The sequence below is a fragment of the Oryctolagus cuniculus genome, chromosome 19 (genome assembly GCF_051225735.1).
Source record: "Oryctolagus cuniculus isolate XC-2025 breed Fujian yellow rabbit chromosome 19, ASM5122573v1, whole genome shotgun sequence".
NCBI lineage: Eukaryota > Metazoa > Chordata > Mammalia > Lagomorpha > Leporidae > Oryctolagus > Oryctolagus cuniculus.
In genome coordinates, this window is record NC_142885.1 from 66,464,630 (window position 1) to 66,478,010 (window position 13,381).

The 13,381-nt window shown below is 45.5% G+C and overlaps 1 protein-coding gene and 1 long non-coding RNA gene across 6 annotated transcripts in view; one reads left to right on the plus strand and one right to left on the minus strand.

Annotated features, from left to right (window-relative positions):
• Positions 1-13,381, minus strand: part of RBFOX1 (RNA binding fox-1 homolog 1) — a 1,595,659-nt gene that overhangs the window by 638,925 nt on the left and 943,353 nt on the right. The gene's annotated exons all lie outside the window — the stretch shown is intronic.
• The window catches only part of LOC149120636 (uncharacterized), a 1,089,735-nt gene that overhangs the window by 479,896 nt on the left and 596,458 nt on the right, over positions 1-13,381 (plus strand). The window lies entirely within an intron of this gene.

Consider the following 13,381-nt stretch of genomic DNA (forward strand, 5'->3'; position numbering starts at 1 on the left):
GAAGCCCCCCTCTCGCCCGAGCTGAGAGCTGCAGATTTCCACCACTGGAGATGGTGGATGAGGCACCAGAAGACACACAGTGTCCAGTGCTAAGGACCAGCAGCAAACAAGTAGTATTCAGTGGCCCAGTCCCCATCGAATGGTAACAAATGCCTGTAGGTTTGCACTGGGAAGATTCTGAGGTCAATGTTTCTATCACAGAGAGAAACCCTGATCAATCTGTCATCCCCGCCATGCCTGGAAAAGGAGAAACCTGCAAGACAAGTGCCCCTCAGCAATTATCCATGCCCTGCCAGCACGTTTTCTGCAACATCCAAGGATGGTGACCATAGGATTCACACCCAGGGGAAAACGCGGGGACTGAGGGAGCTGGATGGCTGATATTAAACGGTGGTGGTGCCAAGGATGCAGAAGCCAAGTGAGGCGGAGAAGAACAGTGGGATGTAGAGATGTCACTCTGCCCTTCTCGGGGTGACTCTTACCTTCACCTCAACTGCAGGGCTCAGGTAGCATCTGGATCTGAATTCACAATGTACTCTGTAACTTTATAGTGTTTTTCAACCCATGGACAACTCCTGACTTCCAGTCCACGACAGTATACCCGAGTTTCCAAAACTTTTACAAAAGGATAAGAAGGTTTAGGAACTGAGTTCTGATGTATATTTTATGCAGCGTCTATTGAAAGTTTCTTTTTACTTTTCTAAAACAAAAACAAACACAAGAATCCTTATGTAGGATGCACCAGAATCCCAAGTCTATGGCCCATGAAACCATCTGAAGAAGAGCTACTCAGAAAATAAGCAGAGATGTACACACATGTTGTCTACATATTAATTAACCACAGTAGAATTCATGAAAAAAAACAGCAGCATTACAATGTTTAATGACAGAAAAATTAAAAATAAGTTACAATACACTGATAGGATGGCACAGCATGCAGCAATTCAAACCATGGTTTAGGGGCTGGCACTATGACACAGAGGTTAAGCCTCTGCCCACAGTGCCAACATCCCATACGAGCGTTGGTTCAAGTCCTGGCTGCTCCACTTCCAACCCAGCTTGCTGCTAATGGCCTGAGAAAGCAGCAGAAGATGGTCCAAGTGCTTGGGTCCTTACACCCATGTGGGAGACCAAGAAGAAGCTCATGGCTCCTGGCTTTGGGCTGGCCCAGACCAACCATTGAGGTCATTTGGAGAGTGAATCAGTAGGTAGAAGACCCTTTCTCTCTCTCTCTCTCTGGCTAAGTCTGACTTTCAAGTAAATAAAATAAATCTTTAAAAAGAAACTCATGGTTTTGAAACCAGAAATATGAGAAATGCTCAAAGACACTCCAGATTTTAAGAGAAGCAGCTCTAAAACTGCGCAAATGTTACGGTTCCTGATTGTGTTAAAAATATGGTGAAGCAGACCATTAAAGTAAAGGGAGAAATGAAAGAAAATCAAGAGGAAAGGACTGGGAGAAAATATTCCCAAAAGAGTGAAAGAAGGAAATGGGTACAAGTCTATAAACGTCCCACTTCGTTTCTTAACTGCTTATGGAAATACAGTTTGCCGGTTTCAAGTGCATAATTCAGTGTGAGGCTTGGGGGACAAGAGACAGAGGCAGGGCAGTGGGGGCCTGCGGGCCCAGGGGATAGGGAGTCATGGAAAACTTCCAAACTGGATCACACGGCTGAAGAACGGTGAGAATGCACTTAGCGCCACACATTAAAGTGCTGAAAACGGTCAAGTTCATTTTACGTGTGTTTGTCCACAGGACAATAAGCGTAGTGTGGTAAGGTTCTCATTCTGGGCAAGACAAACACACTTTGTCCTCTCCCAACTTCATGCAGACATATTGTCTGATGACAGCTGTATGGAGAAACTCCGGGACATCTTTGAAAGGCGAACAGTAGCACGCAGAGTGGAAAGGAACACTCTAAATCCAAGCACCACCCCTCAAGCTTTTAGGTGACCCCCGCTCCCACCACCACCACCAGCATCTTCTGGGCTGGATTCAAAGCAGCTGGGAACCCAGAATCGGTCTCCATGTACAGACAGCGAGTCCTTGGAGAAGGCGTCCAGCCTTGTCTTACAAGGCAGGGAAGAGCAACCACACTAAGAGACGGGGAAAATCCCCATCTTCCTCCCCCAACCCCTCTCTCAGGCTGCGGTCTCCAGGCAGTGTGGGGTGGTGCTGGTGGCATGAGCAACAGTGATAACAGTGGGAGCTGCATGCGCCCAACATCTAACCGAGGGGAGCCTTCCCGCACGTCAGGTGCTGTGGTCCCACGGCCTGGAACCACCCTGCCCTCTGCTGCCTGCCTGCTCTCTGAATCCCCCTGCCATGTGTCCCTGGGGCAGGCTCGGCAGTGGGAGCACAGGAACAGGTGACAGCTAGCGTCGGTCTTCTGTCTGGAAGAGAGGCCTGGGGGGCAAAAATGACTCTGACCCTGGAACAAAAGAATCCAGGAAAAGGACCTCACACATTACCTCTACGAATTCCTGGACTCACCTCTGCATATCCAGCCCTGCACAGATTCCATCAGCTCCGAGAACTGAGCTAAGGGACAGAGATTTGGCCAGGATCCAGACTGCATACAATCATGGGAACCCCTAACCATTGCTGCATAGGGTTTCACAATAGAACTGCTGTTGGCAACAAAATCCACAGAAGAATTGAAGAGCATTCAGCTTGAACCCAGCAGGACTGCTTGCTTGATAAAACAGAAATATCAACAACTTCCACGGGATTTAAAGGCCAGCACTGTGGTGCAATGGATAAAACTGTGCCTTCAGTGCTGGCCTCCCACGTGGGCACCATTTCAAGTCCCGGCTGCTCCTCTTCCGATCTAGTTCTCCTCTATGGCCTGGGAAAGCAGTGGAAGAGTGCTTAGGTCCCTGTATCCACAAGGGAAACCCAGAAGGTGGTCTTGGCTCCTGTCTTCGGATCGGCCCAGCTCTGGCTGTTATGGCCATTTGGGGAGTGGACCAGTGGATGGAAGACCTTTCTCTTGTCTCTCCCTCCCTCTGTCTGTAACTCTACCTCTCAAATAAATAAATAAATCTTAAAAAATAATAAAGAAGACCTTATATTATAAGGTAATTATTCAATATACTCAGGATACAAATAAAATTACACAGCATACAAAAACCAAGAACATCTAAACTCGTGGAAAAGTACCACAGACACTAACATAGAGATGTCAGAATTACCAAATAAGGACTTTAAGACAGCTATTATAAAAACAGTCCATCAAGATAGGGAAAACACTTGAAGCAAATGAAAACAAAACAGACAGAATCAGCAAAGAAATACAAGAAATAAGAAAGAACAAAATGTCGATTTAGTAAAGTATAAAAACAATAAACTAATTTTTTTAAAAAATCATAAAATGCATTCAAATACAGAAAATAAAAGATGTTTTATTAAATAAAATCATTGAACATAAACTAAACAAGAGAAGAAAAATAGAAGAAAATTGAAGAAAAAATATCAGAAACCTATGGAACAAGAGATAAACCCAGAACTTCAGGAACCTGATTAAAACTGAAATAATTAAGAAAATACAGAGGAAACATTTCAAGACTTGGCATAGGCAGCAACTTTTTGGACATGAGCTTAAGAAACAAAGTAAAACTAGAAAAATGGACTGTTAACAACTAAGAAGCTTCTGCATAGCAAAAGAAACAATCAACCGAGGGAAGAGACAACCAACAGAATGGGAGAAATAGTTGCAAACTATTCATTAACCCTCATAACATATAAGGAACTCAAAAACTCAACAACAATGGAAAACACAACAAAAGCCTTATTAGGAAACAGGCAAAATATCTGAATAGACATTTCTCACAGAAGCATAAATGGCCAATAAATGCATGAAAAAATGTTCAATATCACTAACCAGGAATGCACCAAAATTGCACAGAAGGCAAGCACCTGGCCTGGTGGTTAAATCACTGTCTGGGATGTTGTCATCACGCAATGGAATCCCTGAGTCTTTTTTTTTTTCTTTTGAAGATTTTTTTTATTTATTTGAAAGACAGAGTTACAGAGAGAGGTAGAGACAGAGAGAGGTCTTCCATCCACTGGTTCACTCCCCAGAAGGCCGCAACAGCTGGAGCTGCACCAATCCAAAGCCAGGAGCCAGGTGCTTCCTCCTGGTCTCCCATGCGGGTGCAGGGACCCAAGTACTTGGGCCATCCTCCACTGCCCTCCCAGGCCACAGCAGAAAACTAGACTGGAAAAGGAGCAACTGGGACTAGAACCGGTGCCCATATGGGATGCCGGTGCTTCAGGCCAGGGCTTTAACCTGCTGCACCACAGCGCCAGCCCCGAAACCCCTTAGTTTGAGTCTCAATTCCACTCTGGATTCCAGTTTCCTGCTTATATCCACCCTGGGAGGCAGTGGAGACAGCTCAAGTACTTGGGTCTCTGCCACCCACATGGGAGACCTGGCTCAAGTCTCGGCTCCTGGCTTCAGCTTGCCCCAGCTGTTGCGGGCATTTGAGGAGAAAATCAGTGAATGATAGACACAATAAGACGCTATTCACTCAGTCACATGACACACACACACACACACAGAGAGAGAGAGAGAGAGAGAGAGAGAGAGAGAGAGAGGGAGAGAAATCCTCATAGCAAAACAGAGGGAACTGGACATTGCTATACTAAGGAAAGTATGCCATTGTAAAAATTTGAAGAAAAATGGGAAAGGAAGGAGGAGGGAGAGTGGGGGAGTATCATTACATTCTTAAAACTTTATATGTGAAATACATGAGATTTGTTACCCTTATACAAATAAAAAAATCTAAAAAGAAATAAGCCAGACACAGAATAGCAAATACCATGCGTTCTTTTTCATATGTGGAATTAAAAGACAGACAGACAGACAGACACACACACACACACACACACACACACATATACACACAGTTGATCTGAACTATTTTTAAAGATTTACTTATTTATTTGAAACGTAGGGTTACACAGAGAGAGGGAGAAACACAGAGACAGATCATCCACCCACTGATTCTGTCTCCAGATGGCTGCAATGGCCAGGGCTGGGTCAGTTTGAAACCAGGAGCCAGGAGCTTCATCTGGGTCTCCCATGTGGGTAGCAGGGACTCAAGCACTCCGGCCATCTTCCACTGCTTGCCTAGGCACATGAGCAGGGAACCGAATCTGCAGTGGAACAGATGGGATTCAAATCAACGCTCATATGGGATGCCGGAGCCGTAGGCAATGTCTTAACCTGTTGAGCTACAATGCCAGCCCTCTGAATTTACTTCTTAAAGATTTATTGATTTATTTCTTTGAAACGCAGAGTGAACGGCAGAAAGGGCAGAAGAGAAGGAGAGAGATGTGAAGCCAGAAGCCAGAGACTCCATCCTGGTCCCCCAGTTGGGTGGCAGAGACTCAGGCTCCTGAGCCATCATCTTGCTGCCTTCCTAGGCACGTTACCAGACAGCTGGATCAGAAGCAGGACAGCCACGACTCTAACTGCCACTCCATGATCTGAATTTAAAACGTGACTACCACAGGATGGAAAGGGCAGAAAAAGAGAACAGGAGGCTGGATAATGGGTATCAGAATGGAGTTGGGTGAAATAGGTAAATGGTCATGGTGTTCTGCACTACAGTGGGATGACACCCGCATTCTGAATGAAGAACTGGAACAGAGGGGCAGCGTGATGGCACAGCAAGATAATCCAGGCTTGCAATGCTGGCGTCCTATTATCAGAGCGCTGGCCACTTCATTTCTGATTCAATTTCCTGCTAACATGCATGGGAAGGCGGCAGATGATGGTCCTGGTACGTGGGCCCTTGCCACACACTTGGGAGACCTGGATGGTGCTCCTTGCTCCTGATTTTGGCCTGGCCAACACCAGGCTGTTGCTGTTGTTTGCAGAATGAACCAGTAGATGGAAGATTTGTCTCTGTCTCTCCTTCTCTGTCACTCTACCTTTCAAATAAATCAATAGATATATGTAGAGATAGATAGAAAGATAGTTTTTTAAAATAACTGGAACAAAGGAGCTGATAGGCTCCAAACACAGATAAAGGATAAGAAAATGGAAAGGTTAATGGCCTGCTATGATTGATTTACAGCTTATACATATGTTGAAATATTACACTGTACCCCATAAAAATGTCCCAGGATTACACATGAATCCACAATGTTAAAAAAAAAAAGAGTTCACTTCACAGAAATCCACACCCATATATATCATAACCTAAGTGCTGAAGCCTAAAAGAGAAATTCTGGAAACAGCCAGAGACAAACAGGGTAGTCCCTGTAAGGAAGCAGCAACCCAAGAAGCCACAGTCTTTTCATGTAGAAAAACAACAAAACAAAACCAAACCAAAGACAAAAATCAGAAAAACAGGCCAGAAGAAAGCACCCTGATTTTTTAATTGCTGAAAAAAAATGTTAACATGAAATTCTAAATCCAATATTCTTTAGAAATGAAGTTGAAATACAAAGGCAACCAAGAAAATCCACTGCCCACAGACCTGCTCTAAGATAATTGCTACAGGAAGTCTTCCCGAGAAAGGGAATGTGAAACCCAGAGGCAACTTGGAATCGGAATAAAGGAAAAGCAGTGGAAACGGTAAAATGTGGGTAAACAGAAACAGAAGAGACGGTCTTCCTCTTGAGTTCATTGCAACATGTTTAACAGCTAGGAGTCTGAGACTGTCTTCTGAGATCCTAAGTGTGTATGTGTACACACTGCATAAAATGACGATAACATAAAGAGGATAAAGGAACGTACCTGATGATAAAGCATCATTGTGCCCTCATCTTCATAGAATTTAGAATAGCATATACATGCAAAACATACACAGTGCTCAACTTTAAATGTATTTAATTGCTATATACATTAAAATAACATTTTTATTTTGGTGTGTTTGTAGGCATACACATTGTAAAATACTGGTAACCCATGATAATTAATATGACAAGGTTTGTGCATTCCATTTGTATGTAAAATATAGCTTCTATATAAAATGGGAGAAGTATATATAATTCCCAGAGAAATCACTCAAAAACCAACTAAATATACTCCAAGATAACTGGATGTCTACACATACACATACACACACAAAAGAACTTTAACCTAAACTTCACACTCTTTACAAAAATTAACTCAAAATGGACCACCTATCTAAATGTAAAACATAAAACTAAATGGGTGATCCAATTAACGTGATGGCAATACTTTCTTCTTAATGCTTTTCTGTAGTTTTCAAATTATCTTTTATGACACACAGTGCATTTATAATCAGAAAATATTTTAATATGATTGCCTTGCAGGAATATAGGTGTTTTAAAAATGTGGTAACAACTGGGATAGTTTCCATTTTCACTAATTAAATAAAATGTTGAGCCTTATGATAAGACTGATATTTCTAACATGTCTTCAAAAATGACATGGGTTGGTCGAGCTCCCAGAAGCACCAGATAACATTTAAATAAACAAGTAGCCCACTGACCTATGCAGTGTGAAGTGAGACTATGTTATAATGTTCCTATTACAGAGAACATCAAAGGCAAAATCCAACAGTAGCCATGGAAATTGCTATCTTGCCCTTCAAATGGAGCTGCTTAAGGAAAATGAGACTGGGTGATAATGAGGAGGAACTGCAAGTGAGCTCCGTTGTGGACGTGTCTGGGTCGTTGTATATTCGGTTTTCCATTTTTCCACCTATATTCTAGTGATGATAGCCAGCTTCTCCTTCTGGATCGTGCCCCAGATAAATCATTTGTGAACTGGATGTCACCTCCACCACACTCCACTGCAGCCTGTTAGAGTCTGCACCCACCATGACCTCTTTGACTGGAAGTGGCCATTACCAGCCAGTTTGAGGGTCCACTTGGTGACACTGACATCCGCTGCCCAGGTGGGCAGTGACTTCTCTTTTTCCAGCAGGAATCAGCACACACACGTGGGTGGGTTCCTCCTCTACCCTGCCTTGAACAGAGCCCAGCACCCATGACTGCTGAGCCCCATCCTGGGTCTGGCTGGGTCAGAACACCCCCAATAGGACCACTGATGCTCTCAGGGCTAAGATACTGTAGAACTCATGGGGTTCCAAGGCAGCTTCCCCCACACCAACATGGGGAGGTTCAGAGAAACAAGGGGCACCTGTGACCTCACCTCATCTGGGGTGAACAGGACTCCTTTTTGTGCTCTCTTTAAAAGTCAGCCTTGGAAACTATCTTAAAGGCATACTTTACTAAATGTCATTTCATTTGGAAACTAACATGCGATTTTTTTCCTCCCATGGCAGTAATGCACAAAACCAATATATTTTATGGCCTAAATGAAAAAAAAGGAACGCAGAAGGTCGGGCACTGCTCCTTTAAGATGCTCCCAGAATCAAATACCACTCTCTATAGGGCTGCCAAGTAAGCACTTATGAAAGGTTAGAAACCGAAGCAATAAACTTCAGCAATGAGACCCCTGGCTCTCCTGGTTGATGGGATGTTTAATAGCAGAGATTCATCTTCCTCCACTCCTCTCTTCACCCAGCCAACAGGGCCCGGGACGCTTTCTCGGACTCAGCCTTTTTCACGCTTCTCCCAGCGCTGAGACCTTCCTGAGTTCTTCCTGCTTCCCGATGACCCCGTTACCAGTCTGATTTCCCCTCCCAGGCATCAGACAAGCCTTCCAGGACAGAGACTGGGTCCTGTCTGAATTATTTTTCTAGAGACCAGATCTACTTCTAGAACCCTCTGTAGGCCAGATGCTGTTCCAGGTATAGAGTAAAGATGGTATCGGGCCGGCGCCGCGGCTCACTTGGTTAATCCTCCGCCTGCGGCACCGGCACCCCGGGTTCTGGTCCCGGTCGGGGCACCAGGTTCTGTCCCGGTTGCCCCTCTTCCAGGCCAGCTCTCTGCTGTGGCCCCGGAAGGCAGTGGAGGATGGCCCAAGTGCTTGGGCCCTGCACCCGCATGGGAGACCAGGAGAAGCACCTGGCTCCTGGCTTCGGATCGGCGCAGCGCTGGCCGTAGCGGCCATTTGGGGGGTGAACCAATGGAAGGAAGACCTTTCTCTCTGTCTCTCTCACTGTCTAACTGTGCCTGTCAAATAATAAAATAAAAATTAAAAAAAGATGATATCAGAGTCCATCCATTGCCTGGGTGGGGGAAAAGGTGAGTTGACCAACAGTGAGGATGCAGTGAGAACACAGAGCACATTCACCCCAGGGAGAGCGCGGGAGGGTCGTCAGCACTGTCGTGGACAGTCAGAAGTCTTGCACCTGAAGTTTGATGTTTTTTATAAAAATTGTATTTATTTATTTCAAAGTCAGAGTTACACAGAGAGAGGAGAGGCAGAGAGAGAGGTCTTTCATCCACTTGTTCACTCCCCAGTTGGCTGCAACAGCCAGAGTTGTGCTGATTTGAAGCCAGGAGCCAGGAGCTTCCTCCAGGTCTCCCACGTGGGTGCAGGGGCCCAAGCACTTGGGCCATCTTCTACTGCTTTCCCAGGCCACCGCAGAGAGCTGGATTGGAAGTGGAGCAGCCAGGACTAGAACCGGCGCCCATATGGGATGCCAGCACTTTAGGCGAGGGCATTAACCTGCTGCACCACAGCTCTGGCCCCTGAAGTTTGGTTTTGATTTTTAGACAGTGCTTTCAGGGACAGAACAGAGAAACATATCGAGAGGAGTGATGGAGATGTGTGAAAAACAGACTGTGGAAGTGTAGCAACCCAATGGGGAATAAGAGTCAAGTGCTAGGGGAAACTAGTGGGAGAAGAAGCTAAACTGGGGGAAAGCAGGAGTTAAAAGAAACAAGAAGACACTCAGTAAACGAATGGATAAGTAGATGTGCATGTTTTCTGGTGGGTAATCATATAATGTTGGAAATCCCAGTTTTCAGGACAATTGTGAGTCATTTGGAAGAAACACATCAGGGATGGTTAGCAGCACAGAATTCAATAAATCAAATCAATTGGTGGCTGTGTGCACTTCTCAGCTTTGCAGTTTCTGTAATCATTATAAATTCCACTGAAACAAGATGGCTTTCTCCTATAACACACGCCCCTGAGTCCCACGGTCAACACCACAGTTTGCCTCTTCCTTCGTGCACTGTGGGATTCTTACCTGCATTTGACGCATGCACTCTGAATGTCTACCACTTGCTTACGTAGCAGCATGCTAACACTGTGGGTATGGCTATAAACAACACAGGGCATTTTCTTAAAAGTCTCTGTGCAGATTGGAAATGAATAGACAAAGACAATGCTACAGGGTTGTGAGTGGAAAACAAGTTACTGGGGCACCCAAAGGAGAGGAGTCAAACCAGCCTGCTGGGTGGGAACACACAGGATGCAGGCGGCAGTCAGGGGTTTCAAGACCCCACAGGTTGATCCAGTCCTCTTGCGTGAATGAGAGTTTCGAAGTCTGACCTACACATGGATTTGGGAAAACGATATTGCAAACAGCAGGATTAATAGTAGGGCACAGCAGGGGAGAACACAGGATTAGGGGAAGAACCCCTGTGTCATAAAACCTTCAGGTTTTGCTCAAGTTTCACTGTGCTGCCAGGAACATAATTAATCATTTTTTTTTTTTTTTTAGGAAAGCAAATTTTACACTAACAGTGGTTAAAAAGTATCAGATGTTTCTACCTCTCCATGAAATGTGTTAGGCATTTTCTAAGGACAAGCGAGGTTAACACTAGCAATGTCGCAGTCAGGTAGCATCCTGGGTACTGTTGCACAGGAGTGGAAACAGGCACAGAGAGGGGGTGAGCGGACTCCCGAAGTCATGAAGCTGGGAGGTCTGGGGAGGAAGCTTCCATCCCGATGGTGTGCCTCAGGTGCAGGACACAGCTCCCAGGGTAAAGGAAGCCTACGCAGGCCACAGGACCCAGCTTGTTAACCCTCCTCCCTGCTCTGTGCTTCTCGCACTTGGCAGGTGCCGCTTAGCTGCTCCGACACCTGTGTGTCTCTACAACAGACCACACTCTGACCGTGTCGCTTGGCTCCACAAACAGAGATTTGCACACCGGGCTGCTGGAGGTGTCCACTCTGATTCTTTCCACCAATGTGGCTTTCTCTATCCACCCATGGGGACCTTCTGCAGATCCGGATTCCTTCCTAGGGGACACTGGAGCCTCAGGGATCAAAGTGTCCGAGTCCAGCCCTGGCTCTTCATCTGTGTAACATCACTCATGGCATAACTGCTCTTTTCTCAACTCCCCATCTGTGTAGTGGGGATAATGTGATACCTGCCTAGGGTCCGGTTCTGCCGTGACAATCAACTGAGATAATTCTTTTTAAGAACTAAGTTCTCAGCACATTTTAGGAAGTCATCAAATACAACTGGTATTAAAATGAATGTGAGAGTCCCTAACAGGCGACCAAAATTTGCTTGAATTAATGACACTTTTTGAGCTTTAGGCGCCTTTTCTTAAGAAAAACAACAACTATGAGGACAAGGGTTGTCTTTGTGATCTCAAGAGTTTTGACACCATCCTTTTGTAAGGGAGGGCAGATGGGTGCCACCTCCAGGAGAGGATAGTCGTCAGACCTCACCATGCTCGGTGTGCTTTTCTGGTAATTCAGTAGCTTAGGAGTCTCTCCAGGGTGCCAGGGGAGAGGGGCAGGGAGGGCAGCCTCCCTGTGGTGCAGCCCTGAAAGTGCCTACTGGCGCTAAAATCAGTAAGAGAACTCTGGTTCTTCTCCAAAGTGCCTACTAGTTAGTACCTTCAGCTTTGAGAGACATGGAATCTCTTTCTCCACTACAGTGACTCAATTCTGCCATTATCGGGGGGGTGGGGGGGATCATTATAGACAATGGATGTGGCTGCATTACAATAAAACTTTATTGACAAAAATAGCGGACTGTGTTTGGTTCATCGCCCTAATTTGCCCACCCTTGTTCTATACTCTGGAATGCCGAGGATTGAGTAGAAAATCACTGAGTTGCATCAGGACTTCTATGACGGAATGAATAAAACAAAGCAAGTTGGACCAACTTTTAAAACACAACCCAATTTTTGCTTAAAAAGCTATTCAGACACATGGAGAACTGCCTGAAATGATCAACAGCAAACAAAAGCAGAAAAGTTACATTATGGAGATGAAAGTAACAATGGATAGGAAGGCACAGTGTAGCTGGAGCTGGTTCGCTCATTTTGTAATGATTATTTATTTATTTTAATTTTGTATTTGAAAGGCAGAGAGAGAGAGAGAGAGAGAGAGAGAATCAGACAGAGAACTACCATCTGCTGCTCACTCTCTGAATACCTGCAACAACCAGAGCTGGGCCAGGCTGGAGCCTGGAGCCTGGAACTCCGACGGGGTCTCCCACAAGATGGGCCCAACTGCTTGTGCCATCACCCACCACAGCCCAGGCTGTGCAGTAGCAGGACTTGAACCAAGTGCTGTGTTCACAGTTTTAATCCTAGTTCCTACTGTTCCAATTTTTTACAATGACTATACACCTTGCTTATAAATTCCCAAGAATAGCAACCATAATAATGTAATTGAAAGGTGAGTTACTTAACTCTGGGGTTGCTTCAATGATTAGATGAGGTTCTATACGTGGAATATCAAAGCTAGGCTTGGCATGGCACAGACTAGGTATTCAGTTAAGTATAGCTATGCATAGTTCTCCAGGGTATTCAAAGGAAAAACCCAGGCTGGATAGCTTGATAAACGGTTAAGTCCAATTGTGCAGGAACACAACGCACTTTTGTGGAAACTAAAACAAAGAAAGGGAGGCCCATTTGCCCAGCTTAGGCCTCGTGTCCTGTTGGTGATGTCATTGGGTATGTGAGTTTACGAAGACCTGACACCCCTGCACAGAAGCAGCGCCTCGCACAGCTACAGGCAAGCCCACTGCTTCCATGAAAAGTGTGCTTCGACAGAGCAGGCCCTCTGATTCCCAGGGTGCAGGGGCGTTCACGTCAGACAAGCAAACCCTGTTCCCCAGACCCCACCACGCACAGGGCAGACGGGCCAAAGGAGGGAAACCGGGTGAGGATCGCAAGCGCTCAGCATTCAGAAAAGGAAGTGAGAAACCATCAATTAAACGAATAAAAACAAAAAGTCACCACAGTGAGTCAACTCAGCCCTGATTAATTAACTCAGTTCTGGCTCCTAAGAGTGCAACATGGGGAACCCACCCAGCTGTCCGTGACATTTTCACGTTTTCCTTGTGGGGGCCAGCGTCTTGTCTGTAAAGGAGCCTGCCTTGGGGGTGGGGGAGGGGGCAGGGAGGACAGGAGTGGGGGAAAGGGGTTGAAGGAAAGAAGTTGACCAGATAACCTACTCCGTAGACAGCAAGACGGGTTTGCTGTTAGATATAAACTTGAACAGATCCACCCCAAAGCTGAAATCCCAGACGTACCTAATTCAACAATAACAGTCCTTGGCGATGTTTTACT